Below are 13,768 nucleotides of genomic sequence, written 5' to 3'. Positions count from 1 at the left end.
ACGGGAGGCTTGCTCCTGTAGCAGTGGTGTAAGTTAGCTGTAAGTTGACTACATATCATTTTGTACATAAAATGAAACCATATTCATATCTTCATTAAAACTCTGACTTGTACAGTTATTCATGCTCAAGACTGCCAACAGGAAAGTAGCTTTGTCTTCAACAGGATACGTGTATACTCGAGCTATGAGAATTAGCTAAATTCTCTTTTAACTCAAACTTGGAATGGAGGAAACCCAACTTTTCTTTTTATTCTTCCACATAGTATGTTTATAGCTAAAGGAAAAACCTAGGGGAAAATATTTATAATAAAATCATGATCCGTGCAAAAGTCACATAATTTTTCCTTGCTTTAATAATTCAGAATTCTGACCTGGTTAGCTGGAAGTTTTGGTGTGTTTCATAACTCAAAGGACAGTGATCCAGTTTTGAGTGAACCTGCACACTGTTTACAGCTTCCATGTCAAAACAGTGCCAAATTCATGATTTCCTGTGGTTTGAATGTGATGTGGTTTTGGCACAGCTTTCCTGTATTCAAGTTGGAAACTCAAAGCAAAATTCTGTGGTGAAAATCCAGATGGATGGAAACCAAGTGAACAGTTAGGGGAACCTGTGCAGAGCAAAACAGCTGAGTTTCTTACCACGAGACTTGCAAAAGAGCACAACCTCTGTTTTTATTATGTAGCATGTCATACATTTTAACGCATGTACCATCTTCCTCCAAGAAGCAATTACTCCAGAGCCTCAGTGAACAGTCATGTTTTGACTTCCAAAAGCGCTCACTTATGCGGCTTAACCTGCCCAAACTAGAGCAGGACTAGACAAACACAGAGCATTTCTGAAAACCCAGCTCTGTAGTTTTTCCAGTTTTAACTATGTGCTTTTCTTTTACACTGAATTCATTTGTAGCCAGTGGAAAGAGATCTTCAAATAATAGTATTTATAGGCCTAAATCTTGTTCCTGCCCGAGTCCTTTGGAGTTGTCAGACTGATACAGAGGGCCCATAAATCTGCTCTACGTGGTCAGCTGAACATTTTCCCAGTGTGGGAGAAGCATCAGCCTGTTTAGAGCCAGAGTGTTCCTTCAGGTGCAGGGGCAAGCTGGATGTAGAAAGGTGCTTTTTGGGGCCTGGAGAGTGTGTGCAGTTCCAAGCAACTGCAAGTAAGAACAGTACATAATTGGTCCTGGCTCTATGGGGCACACGGTGTGAGTTTTCCTTTACAAAGTTATTGTGGTTACAATGCATTATTGGGTTTTTGGCCAGCTGAACATCTCACAAGTGATAAAGGCGATCATCAGTGTTTCTGAATCAAACGTAAATATATAGTGAACAAATATAGTGAATAATCTCAAACAGATTTTTAAGGTGTCTGCTGCATTTTTCTAGCTTCATAATAAAATTAGTGTAAAGTAAGTGACATCATAATGTAGTCCTGCTTTTTAAGCGGTTTTGTTTTAAAGATGTGACTGGTGAAGTACATTTAGTTAGTACACTAGTAGTTTTGTCAGCCTGTGGAACATAGAGATGCTTGAGATTTGTTATATTAAAATTTCGTTTCCTTGACCCTGTAAGGTACCATTAAATAAGAGAAGCAGTCTTCTAAGAAGACCAGCATCAATTTGCTTACAAACAGCATGTAGCAGGACTGTAGCAGCATCACTCTCACTCCTTTGAGACGCCTTTCCAGGAGCAAGGTGATTCTAGAGTCCATTCAACCAGTTAACACTTTCCTTCCTGTAACAAGCCATATTGAGTGTAGCAGCTTTGTAACAGGTAGGAATAAAACAAATATTGCAGTGAGCAGAAGTAATGGGTGCCTTAGTGACATTTTTAAAGAAGTCAAATGCACTTTGCAGTAGGCAAATGCACTTCCTTGAAGTCAGTCTTTGTCAAACTGTTTGGGCAGCCCCCAAGTCTCTCTTGGCTTTCCAGAGTTAAGTTTCATGCAGAACAAAGGGCAATGCAGAGCTTGAAAGAGATGCAAACCGCAAGCCAGCTGCGTTTGACATTTTTCCTGCTCAAAGTGAAGTTCACTGCAGGCAGTGGGAAAATCCTCATCTTTTAGTGACCTCTGGCTGTTGAGCACAGGCTCTGCTTGGGGAAAAGCAGATTTGCAAGTGAAAGTGTAATGATACATTATGATTTTTAATTTTGCTCTCTTCGTCATATTCTTAGGGTCCATTTTGTCAACCCTATAAGCTCTTCCTTCAGCGTTTGAACTTGGGAAGCAATGATAACATCTTGACAGAGGAGAAATCTCATGCCTTGCATGAGATCAAAGTGATGTCCTTTGGTTATATTTGTTTGTCCCGTTACAAGTGCTGTTCGTTAGCGCTGCGTTGCTGGGGTTTTCCCAGCACCTTTTAGCAATCCTGCTGCCCAGAGAAGCTGCTCCAGACCCCAAGGACTTGGGAGGCTGCCACTGCCAAAGGGGAGCTGGTAGAGAAAGCAGGCTCCCTCTCACATTTCTGCCCCAGGAATAAGACTGGGGCTGTAGTTGCATGAGCGTGCCTTTGGCAGTCACCCCAGCTTATGCAATCCTCACCTCATCTCACCCTTTCCTCCTTTGGCATTTATGTGGTACTACAGTGAGTCACATCAGGGGGGCTGACCCAGCTGAAAGCTAAGCTAAGCAAAAAACTCTTGGTTTTGGTAGATAACTCTTTGGCCCACCTTATCATGGAGTTGCTCGAATGTCCTGCTCAGTGTGCTAATGCCAAGGAGAAGCAGGGAGTGAATAGTTAAGAGTAAGGAGAGGTCAAGACTTTGGGAGCAGTAAAAGCATATGCCAAATTGAAGTGGCTGTTTAACTATGGCCTAAACCACGTAGTGCGTTTGGGGACTTAATTGCTTGCTGTATTTTTAACTCTCAGGATATGGGGAAAGATGGATAGTTTCTATTCCATTTTATATCCTTGGAGATTTTATTCCCTGGAAATGAAACAATTGTCTGCTTGTTTATTGTACATTAATTGCTAACACATTGTAGCAACAGAAAAGCTGAACTGTGAAGTATATGTACAGTTTGAAATGCTCTAGAAAAGACAGCAGCTGAGACTTGATGATAGCAACAAATGGTGCTCCCAAGAAGTCTTTATATGCGTCATGGGCATGATTAATCAGAATGGGGCAGATATTCAGAGTAATAATTTATTTTCCCTCTTTGTTCTTGGAACTCTGCCGATGGGAAAACAAATCACACATCACATATGGATGAAGATCAGGTCTCGCAGTAGTGTCCATTAGCAAAGACTTCTTTGCCCTTAGGATGCACTGATGAAACCTGATGGATGTTGGGTTCAATTGCAGGTTCAGGGTTGGAAGTTGTGAAGGGCTGAATAACACACAACACAGTGGAATCCTAATGCAAGTGAGAGCCTCTAAACAGCTGCAGACCACAAATCTCTGATGGTGCAGAGAGCAGACAAAGCTTAGATTTAAGTGCAAAGAAAAACAACTTTTGAAGAATATCTTTGTTACATTTACTCTCCAAAAAATGGCTGAGCAAGTATTGTAGTAGACTGTCCTTCTGATAAAATTTAGTGTTCCAGAACACTTTGCCAGACTGATTTCTACCAATCTAATTCTCCATAAGCAGTTCATGAAAGAGTAGAATGAAGAAAGTAGGTACCTCTTATATAGTTGCCTGGAAATACTTCAAGTGATTCCATGGTGTGTCTGAGAGATGCTTGTCAAGGCTGTGAGGTCCCTCCTCCTGCAGCTGGCATCTCCAGTGGTGCAAATGGGAAACACCCGAGTTTATTATATTCAGTTTTGAGCTCCAAACAGCCCGCAGTAATCCAGCTATAACGTCTCCCTTCAGCCTCACTCTCTATAGCTAAGGCGAGGCAGGGAGCAGCGTGTGTAATCCCATCTGTGGTGCGAAGCCTCTTCAGGACATTCAGGATGAGAAGGGGTTCTTGCAAACTGCTTTAGCTGAGTAGTTAAGGGGTGCAGAAACTGCCAACCTGTGACTGCAAGAAAATGATGAAAACCAGAACCTCTACAGCTTTCATTTTCAAGTGGTTTAAAAATGACTAAGTCAGTTTACTTGCTAGCTGAAACAGATTAATTGGGGTTAGTTCTGGACAGAACTTGTATGCCAAGTTTAGTCTTGGCATGATATTTTATTGCCATATTTTATAAGCACAAAAAAGTAGAACTTTATGATGGAAATGGTGACTGACCACAGCCAAAGTTGAGCTGATAGGTACCTTTTTAGAAGAAAAGACTGTTGTGTGACAACTCACTGCAGTTCATTAATATTATGGAAACATCACTCCATGTTACACAAGCAGAGATTTGGATTGGGGAACCTGCCTCACAGAACCTTCAAATGGTATATTGTCTTGTAGTGATGGTTTCAGTGTGTGCATTTTATGGCCAACTGCAAAGCTTTCTGTTACTAAGAGCAGTTTGTAGACACAGCCACAAAATCCAGATGCTGTAGATAGAGTCAAATTGTCTGTAAAAATAAGAAAAATAGTGTTAAACTCAAGAGGGCAGTGCCAGAGACCAGTGGAGAAGCAAAGTGAAGCTTTCCACAGCACTGGACAGATGGGGAGTGCTTAACAAACAGTAAATAACCATGTGAAAAGAGGATTAGGAATAACTTCTCTCTAAAACAGATACTCTTTCTGAAAATCAGTGCAGGATTTTTTGTGCTGTGGGCTGTCTTATGCTTTCATGTCAATTTTCCAACTCTGATCTCTGCATGATCTTTCTTAGAAGAAAGGGGATTCTTGTACACGCAGCCAGCCACTGAATGCAAATGGGGCTTATTCATGATTGCTCTTTTGAACCTGACTTCAATGAATGATTTAGGAGAGCCTCCAACTGATATGGACGAGAGCTGGATGGGACTCCTATTTGGCTTCATGTACAGAATTCTACAAAGAAATTCAAAGACTGACTTGAGGCATGAACCAGAAGCTCAGCCCTGGCAACTATAATTCTGTTATGCCTTAGATGTCATCATCAGTAACAGTAAAACTCACAGCTAATGAAAAAGTAATATATTATCACAACATTTAATTAATGGGATGACTTCTGAACTATGTTAGCAAACCAGGGAGCTTCTCCTCATCCAGTTGAAAATTGGATCAGCCTATTTGTTAAAAAAAAAACAAATCCCAAACAGGTAAAAAAATATACTTTAGGTATTAGTGCCAAAAAATTTATACCAAAAATATATTGTCAGGTGCTCTCTTCCCTGTGGCTTTTGAAGAAATTAAGATGCTTGCCAAAGATGGGAGCTTTTATACCCAGAGCTCTTAAATATTGAAAAAAAAAGTATTTTAAAAAATCCCTTTTGTTCAGAGAACTGTGTCCTTGCTGAGACACTCAGCAAAATAAGGAGCTGTGGTAAAGCTCCCTTGGGACTTTGTTCTCTGTCCTTTGGTTCTGAAGAGCACGTTTATCAGAGGTTTATACATCAGAAAGGTACTCTGCGTGTAAAGGGCTGTTTCAACTGACGGCATTTGATTTCTTTGTTTTTCTTTACTTCTGTATGTGAACTCTTCTAAGTACATGAACCCTAAAGAACCATCTGTCTCTGAAACGTGCCCAGCCCAGCAGCTTAGGAAGTCAGAGTACAGAGAATTAAAACCAGATCTCAGTATTTTAGATTTTAACATCTTAGCACAGGATGACTGACCTAGCGAGACTGTTAACCACTGGGCAGGTAGGGAACGAGTTGTGTAATTTTTTGTTTATAGGGAGAGTTAATAGCTACTTGTGCATTTTTATCCCATGATAAAACAGTGGTTCATCATCAGCTGTTTTCACTGAATGTCCATGAAATGAAATAACCTGTAGGGTGAAGACCAGCAGGTATCCAGTAAACAGCACACAATGAAGCAGGTGGGATGGGGAGGAGAGAAAGTTTCCATATACATGATATGAGACATCCTGAAATCTTTTATGTCTCTGCAGGACTGTCTGAAACTTGATTCTTAATATTTTATGGGATTTTCCATCTACACACACATACCCACATACCCCCACACCCCTCACTTCAGTCTTTAGAAGGGTGGAGGCTGGAGAATGCTGTGCCAGGATTATTGCACCTGCGAAGGAAGGGAACAGAGATGTTTTTGAAAATAGAAGATTCAAGGCTGAGGTTGTCCCCTCTTTTTCGGCACATGAAATCTTGAAATGTACCGCCACGTATAGAATATATATAAGTGACTCATGTGAACAGAGTATTTCAGGTTTCAGTCTGATTTTACTGTAGAAAAAGCCAATTTTGGCAAGGCATCTTTTCCTATTTTAAGTGTGAAGTCTTGGAAGAGAATTGGCTCGTTGCTGACAACTACCAAATCACCATGTGATACCTGTTTTTCAGCAAAGTTATGTGGTCCCACCGGCATTGCGGAGAGTGAAGAAGATGTTCAGATGTAAGACTTTCCGTACACACCAGCCCATTGCCTTGCCATTGTTCCAAAGAAAAAAGCTGTCCACATTTTTGAGGACTGTTTGTTCTCTTAACAGGAAGGTCACAGCACCAACCAGAGATAGCCTATGAACCTGGGCAGTGCCAACCATAGAAAACTGTGGGTTTTCAGCTTTTTTTTTTTTTTTTTTTTCCAGCTAGCAGCGTTTTTACTTGTAGGATGGAGGATGTTCTGCTTCCCCCATCCCCATTCTGTTCACAAGTGAGTCAGAGCAGTAGATGCTTAGGAGCAGGGAAACAAGGAAGCTGTGCCTTGTTCATCCCAACTGTGTGTCCTTAGAAGTGATGCCCAAAGCCTCCATGTCCTCAGCTTCTCTTCTGTCATCGATTGGTTTGATCAAGCACAATTTGCCAACTCCATGTGACAAAATAGAAAAGCTTAGTGGGTGAGTGAGAGCCATCCAAGCCTGTGAATGTGCTGGGCTCTCCAGAAGGAAGAACAAGGGCAGTTTTAAATATCCTGTGCATTAAATTACACATATGAGATTTCATGTTTCCTTTGCAAGTGGATTGCCCTGTTTTTCAGTTGAAGAGGATGAAGCAAATCCTTCATTCATCTGTGGCTATGTGACCAGTGACTGTAGTCCTATGATCTTACAAATTGAGGGCAGAATTTGGCTTTTTGTGTTTAGGTGAGAAAGAGGAGTTTAAGACCTTAGAGGGCCACTTCTGCCTTTTGACACACTAGACAATACCACTGAAATAGGAAAAACCCAATCTGCTCTCAAAAAATAGGTCCTTTCAAACGATCATATTTTAAACGTATGGTACATTTAATCTCTCTAACTTATTCCAAGAGAATTTTGTTTTGCTTTGGTCTCTAGGGCTGTTTCTGGGGGGAAAAAATCCCAAATGTTGGGAGAAGCCAGCTATGCATAAAACAGTTCATAAAGCAACTCCTACACAAACACAGTGACCCAGTGGTCTCCTTGCTGCTGAGACACTCCGTTTGGGTGGATAGTACTGGAAGGAAAACTAGTGATAATAAGTTGCATTTTTTCAAAATTACTTTGGTAATTATAGTGGTGTTTTAAAGAGGTCAGTGCGTGTTTTTACCAAAACAAGGAAGCAGCTTTAGCCTAGTATTCTGAGACAGACTTACTACACCTGATTAGCATTAAGGAATGCTTTTAGGGTGGATTTTCAGGTGTTTGGGCACGCATGTGCAAGCGGGTTTTGCGGTTGTTATTTCTCTTCAGTCTTCACCATGAGTTTCTCACTTGGAAACTGCCGCGTACTTAGGTCTGTTATCACAGATGTTTGACTGGATCATTTTCAGTTGCTGGGTTTCAAGGGTGGTGGGGTTTTTCTATGTTCAATATTTATTCAACTTGCTCTGTTTTGTTAAACATGATGAAATATACGGAGTTAGTGATTTTTTTCCCCCTCTTTGAAAAATACTAGCATTTCACAAATAGCTGACCAACTTCTTTGGTTAATGCACTGCCAGTAAAGCAGTCAGAGCGTGCCTCTTGGAGCCCTTTGGCACTGGCCCTGCTTGCGACCTTCTGTAAATCTCAGGTGCTTCACTGCTTTGATAAGAACTCCACAGATGCTGGGAGGGTGCAGTATTAGTCTTAGCATCTGTCCTGTGGGTGGCTTTTTAAAGGAAAGCTTTTCCTGTAGCCTAATTTGAATGTTGTGTAGTCTCAATGAAGTTAATACGATGCACTAAAATATTTCATTATTATGTGATGAGCTGTAGCAACAGGCTAGGGAGGCAGAGGGAGTAGTGGTACCTGGAAGTGATAGTATTCCACCCGAGTGTCTGCTTGCTTCAAAAAGGGAATAATTGATTTATCCCGTGCTGCTGTAATCTTTCTTTCCTTAGCCAAACTCTCCTATTTCATAATACTGGGACAGCAGAGGCAGGGCTTCCATTGTCTTTGATACTTCCCTGGCCATCTACCAGCTCGCTGAGCCCACGGCACCCACGTGCTCCTCGCTGGTATCCTGCACAGAGCTGCATGGAGGGAAAACCCTCTCGTATGACAGCACATAACCAGAGTGGCAACAGGGCCCATAGCCAGTTTTCTGTGGTTTGGTCTGTTTTATTGTAATACCTTAGATCTGAACTTATCTCCTCAAACATTCTTTTTTCTCTTTTCATAGTATGGAGACTTCTTCACATAATTTGTAAGTATCTTGAGTCTTTAAAAAGAGAATTAGAACCTATAATGATATTTTGCCCCACAAAGCTTATTTTAATGGAACTAAAGGAGTAACCTATAAAAACAATGAGACAGCATGTTTTAGCCTCCTCACGTGTTTAAGTTTAATTCTTTTCCCAGCCAAATAACTCACAAAGTAATCTTACAGTCATTATTTATTTCTTCTTGTGTTCTCTTCCATGGTGTGTCACCAGCTCATACGGAACAGACCACAGCCAAATTTCAGAACCAGATGATACTAGTATTTACTAATAAAGCATATATCCCAGATATTTGAGTTTGATAATGAAGTACAAGTAATACAGAATGCCAGGAGCTGAAGCTTTTTTGGCAGAAGTGCTTTTCAGTAAAGCTTCCTGCTGAGCATTCAAGTGAAACAAATAGGTTAGTTTAAAAGCTACTTACAACCTTTATGTATTGATTTATTATGCAGCTGTGAATTGCAAAGTTATTTTGGATAGCTGTCCTGTCATGGGAGTCTATGCTGATGGTGCTTTGGAGTAACTGTTTTCCATCCTTTTTCTAGTTATAGAAAGTCCGCTCTGTCTTTTGAGGAGCTCTTTGTATCTTGGATCTCTGGCAGGCCTTAGTATGATAATTTTCTCCAGCTCAGGCTTTCCTTCAGATACATCTGATAATTGTAAGAGAAGTGCTATCCCAACTGCCGAGCTCATGGAACCATGAACTTGGTGATAGTCATTTGTTTTGTGACTGAGCCAGAAGGTATCTGTGGAGATCAGGATGTGGCTCTGTCAGAACTTACACAAACCTATACCAAGGTAAAGCTTCTGCTGCTAGAGTTTAAATGGACAATGCAAAGATGAAAAAAGAGAGGATCATCATCCTGCTTTTAAGATAGGGAACTGGAAATGGAGATAGATACTGTTGTATTTATGTCTAGGAAGGGTTTGCACATCTGTATGGACTTCTATAAGCTATTTTATTTAGTATGCTGAATTGTTTCCTATACATAAGAATAACCATTGTTGAGAGTTCAAAATACATTCAGTCCTTAAAATGTTTTTGGGGATTTTTTTGTGTTATAACATTAACTTCCAACATGTGCTTTGAATTATTTGCTTGGGTTTTTATGTCCAGTTTTTCCAGGTCCATCAGCGGAGAGACTTGCATGTGATCTGTAACACTATCCCTTCAGATAGTCCCTTAAAATTAACTCAATACCAAGGCTCAAAAGCCCACATAGTTTCCTTTTAAATTTAATTAAAATGATGCATATTTGCCCAAAACTGTGGAGAATTACATGATGCAGACTGGTTAGTCAAACATGAAGGCAGGCACAGCAGAGACCTCTCAGCCTCATGAGCTTTTATAAGAACAAGTTGTATTAAGGAAACAGCTGTGTAATGCAAGGGGTTTCTTGTTGAAAAACAAGAGGGGGTGAAAAGCTTTTCAATTCCCCCTTTGTGGGTCAGTGTCTCCAGTTAGTAAGTAGAGGACAGAGAGATATTTAAAAATAGCTACATTTCAATTGCATTACTTCTTTTTTATTTTTTTAACTTTGCTGTTGATTGGATCAACTCTTCATTCTATTGTAAGAATGTCATAACTTGACTCTAATGCTTATACAACGCCTTTTGCAATTAGATGATGTAAACCTTAACATATTTAGAGAGGTTCAAATAGTCCCCCTGAGAAGCTAGGCTAGTGAGGAGAGTGGGCTTTGATGGTTTATGTTTATAAGTGGAACATCAGACATCGCTACGGGATAGGTAGTTCAGGAATTTTTTCATGAGTGCAGAGGGAAAAATGAGCAATTGAGAGCATGTCCTGCTTCTAAGTAGCATTGTGAAAGAAATTTCAAATTAATTTTCTTTTCCTTATTTGGGCTAATATGTTTAAAGTTCTATACTGATACATCAAGAGCCTATCATTGGATATAAAGAAAGCTAAATCAGCCACCCAGCCTATAGTCTTCTTTTGAAAGCATAATATGTTTATTTCTCATTTAAGCTGATTATGCCTTGATAAGTATATAGTTGTCATGAGATTTTTATGGACTTTCTGAGAATCACTGTGGATTATATTATTGAGAATTTTTGTCTACAGCTACAGTGTGTTGTATATTGCTTATACGTGCTTGGAACCTGTTTGTAGCTGCACTTCTGCTTCTGGCTGACTGCAGGCAAGAGAAATCATTCCTTTGGGCTTCAGTGCCCTCACCTTTAAAACAGAGTAAGGGTGTCGATCTCCTCTGAAAGTTGCTTTGATGTCTACCAACACGAAGTACATGCTTGGAGCCAGTTATTTCTTTTGAATACTGATTTATTTGTTTATCAGTGTATTGGCAATGCTTTGTAATGTGGTGGTAAGTGCAGTGGGGTAGGAACCTGCTACACGATAAAACAGGGACATGAGAGCACAGAAGCTCCAGCCTGTGAGAGCTAAAGCAGTCTCATAGTGTTTGGGTGGAAGGCACTGCCAGCTTTGGAGCAAGAGGGACTGCATATTATCCCTGCCATCCTGCAGATGTCTTGGCTGATGTGTGTGCAGTGTAATGACAGCTGGGAAGTCCTGTGTGGTCCCTGATTTTGTTCCAGGCTGCGTGAGGCTGACTGATTTTACAGTTTTACTGTATTCTCAAGGGATGTTGGTATACCAGTGTTCCCTGTGGCTTTGTTTTTCTGGAGAAGTTGTAAATTTAGATTAGATATCAGGAAGAAATTCTTGACTGTGAGAGTGATGAGCCACTGGAACAGGTTGCCCAGAGAAGCTATGGGTGCCCCATCCTTTGAAGTGTTCAAGGCCAGGTTGGATGGAGCTTTGAGCAACCTGCCCATGACAGAGGGGTTGGAAGTAGATGATCTTCAAGGTCCCTTCCAATTCTAACCATTCTATGATTCTGTAAGTTGGGCCAGAGCACAAAATCCTATATGGCAGAGGACAGAGATATAAATGTTGGCTTGTTGTACAGCCTTGCTGGTAGGGTGTAGTCTATTGTGGAGGAGGTCCCATCCTCTCTGTGCTGTCAGACCAGCTGGGAAGCAAGGGTGGGCATTGTGCATTGGGAGACCTTATTCCCACCTCCCTACTTTTTTGTAAGTGCAGTTTTACTAGGATTGTATTGTTTGGTTCATTCACTCCACGTGGTTCCTGTCTTTGGTGCTGTGATGCTGAAGGGATGCTCTGTTGTTAGAGGACACGTGGATGACCAGCAGCATATTTCTGAGCTATGGCAATTGCTCTTGGTCTCGCCAACCCTACAGTAGATACATATCTTGTCATTGGTAGGGCAGGCACTTGGGCATTCAGGACAGGGATTGTGTACTCTAATATGTCTATGTATGTGGTAGATTTGTCTGTGCTTTTATGAATATTAATTTAATGTAAATAATAAAACCCAGAATGCTGAGAGAAAAGCTGTGTGACCATGATTTATTTTTTTTTAAATAAGTATAATGTTTTGTCTGTATATTGCAAGCTGCTTCTGGTTTATGTAAACATGAGTTCCTGGAAGGAGAGGCTTCAAATACTCTGCTTGGAGTTTTGATTCTTAATGTGTTCTTAGATCATCTGTAATTTTTTTTTAATTGGGTTCCACGGGGCGGTTGTATATTTATTAAACTTAATAGAGCTTAAAGCACTTGCTGAGCTACGTTAAACATGATATACAATTGTATCCCTTTCAGTTGTAAGGGTATAAATTTTTAAAGATTTTTATTTTCTTTTAATTGTTGAATTAATGCAGAATAATTGCTTTGTTCTGGCATGAGCTTATCAAGAGTAATTTAATATAAATTGATCAAATTTAGGCTATTTAATCTTTTTATTGAAGACATTTTGTTTATGTATTCATAATGGATCCATTGTTTTCAAGAGGAACTGCCAGCTGAATATCTCAGTTGGTGTAAAGATGAATGTTGAGCTGTAGTTGGTGCATATGTGTCAACTGATAAATGAAAAATTAAAAAAAAAGAAGAGTTTCACTTTGTTTTCTGGAACTTCATTGTTTATCCTAAGCAGTGACCTGTATCTTATATCTGTACAAACTGTTATGGAGTCAGTGTCCAGCTGCCATTGCTGTCAACATGCACATCTTCCACATTCTGAGCTTTCTTTTGATGCTGCACTTGTGAGTGATACAGCCTTTCTGTGCTGCCTTCCTACAGATGATAAATAGTTCATTTGCGATGTTGCACTTCTGTGTGACGGGCTGGCAGCTTGTAGTTTGAGTTGAGAACACACATCTTTCAGCTGATCTCTGCCACTACTTTCTGAAAATGTAACATACCAATAGAGAGCATCACCATAGAAGTCCTTTGTTCTCTGACCCTTCAGTTTGCAGGTCAGCTTACATTTGGAGCTGTGTCCAGAAGCATCGTCGCTTTGCTTTTATTTTTAATTATTTCCTCTTGTTTTCCTGTATCCCTGTCTTGCTCTTTCTGTTTTTATGGTAAGACAAAGATGTTTTTAGTTTTCATAAGAGTTTTTGGGTGCAGTATTCCTGTGTCCTGTTTGTCTTCCCTGAGTAGCCTATGGAGTATTTTTGATGAGCACAAAGTCATCTTTTGTTATCTTGTCCAAACCAAACTTAGCTTATCCTTTATTTTATTTTGCCTGGAAAGAAACATGTAGACAATCCGGTGGCTGAGAATAATTATGAAGTGTCTAACTTGTTCTTTGTAAGGCAAGACACTGTCAACTGCAGCATGAAGCTTGTTGGGTTGCTGAAGGTATTGAGGGCAAGGTGAGACTCCATATATTAATTCAGACTGTTTCCTTATCAGGTTCAAGATTCTGTGCAAGACAGCAGTCCACCTACTGATGAGTTAGAGGGAAATGGAGAATTGTATCATGTACTTTGCCAACAGTATTCTTGTGTGCATGAGGCCAAAACAAATTTCTTCTGATCTTTGTAAACAGGTAGTAGTCTTTTGTTGCAAAAAAGGGTTATTTCCATGTTGCAAACAGGATGTGGATACCATATGATTGTTTTTAAAGACAGCCATTTCAACTTGTGGTGAAATTTTTGCAGGGAAATACCCTCATGTAACAACCCTTCATTCTAATTAGATACTGCAGGATTCTTAGGAGCTGGAAATCTAGCAGAGAAGGCATTTGTGGTGGAATTGGGTGTTGAAGCTTATGGAGCTCTGAATGCTCCTCCCCCTACGCACCCCCCCCC

General features: G+C 40.3%; 1 protein-coding gene across 3 annotated transcripts in view; it reads left to right on the top strand.

Moving 5' to 3' along the window:
- ARNT2 (aryl hydrocarbon receptor nuclear translocator 2) overlaps window positions 1-13,768 on the top strand; it is a 99,913-nt gene that overhangs the window by 40,532 nt on the left and 45,613 nt on the right. The gene's annotated exons all lie outside the window — the stretch shown is intronic.

Source organism: Calidris pugnax, unplaced genomic scaffold (genome assembly GCF_001431845.1).
Source record: "Calidris pugnax isolate Ruff unplaced genomic scaffold, ASM143184v1 scaffold70, whole genome shotgun sequence".
NCBI lineage: Eukaryota > Metazoa > Chordata > Aves > Charadriiformes > Scolopacidae > Calidris > Calidris pugnax.
This window is presented reverse-complemented; position numbering and strand designations above follow the sequence as displayed.